Source organism: Apis dorsata, unplaced genomic scaffold (assembly GCF_000469605.1).
Source record: "Apis dorsata unplaced genomic scaffold, Apis dorsata 1.3 scaffold_189, whole genome shotgun sequence".
NCBI classification, from domain to species: Eukaryota; Metazoa; Arthropoda; class Insecta; order Hymenoptera; family Apidae; genus Apis; species Apis dorsata.
In genome coordinates, this window is record NW_006263474.1 from 723,365 (window position 1) to 724,072 (window position 708).

General features: G+C 46.6%; 1 long non-coding RNA gene across 1 annotated transcript in view; it reads left to right on the forward strand.

Annotated features, from left to right (window-relative positions):
• Positions 1-422: 422 nt before the first annotated feature.
• LOC116185467 overlaps positions 423-708 on the forward strand; it is a 2,873-nt gene continuing 2,587 nt past the window's right edge. Inside the window, exon 1 of the long non-coding RNA XR_004150317.1 lies at positions 423-454. This is a non-coding gene — a long non-coding RNA (uncharacterized LOC116185467). The remainder of the gene's footprint in view (positions 455-708) is intronic.

Here is a 708-nt window from a genome sequence, read left to right on the forward strand (position 1 = left end):
AAAGAAGGGGTGGGGGTGGGTGGAAAGGCAGTGGCGCGCGCTGAATATATACATGTATATATACACGTTACGCGGGCAGGCCGCATTACCACAAGGAATCAAGAGGCTGTGCTCCGGACGACAAAGGATCCAAGAAAGACTTCTTCGTTTCCCTTTTCCCAGATGCCAAACGGATACAGCCGATGAAAACCTCTCCGGCGAGTTCTTTCTCTCCGCCGGCGTAAAGTAAAGTTGTTCTTTGATGGGCAAGTTGTTCTTACGATCGTCTGCGGAAAGGGATTAAAATTAGAATCGTTCTCGCATCGTAGAAAATAATAATAATAATACCGTCTTTCGATTTTCGTCGTTGCAATATTTTTTTTTTTTACAGGGGGTTTTTTTCTATATGGGGAAAATGGCGATATGAGAGCAGGCACGTCCGATATGAGAGCTTTCGAGAATATCTCTGACGGAGGTAATCGATTCTTAACGATAACGAAATGGCCTTTGCCATTGTCAGCCACCACTCCCCCCCTCCCCCTGTTCAATTATTCCGCGTGAAACGTAATATAATAACCTGGCCCCTATTCATCTCGCGACAGGTATTATTAATCGGCGAAGTTGCAGGGGAATTAAAAAGTCAGCGCGGCTATTAATTCCTCCGCCCTCCCCCGTCCTTGTCCCGGTTTCTCCCATTTTTACGATGCAACAGTTCACGACGGGTTGTCG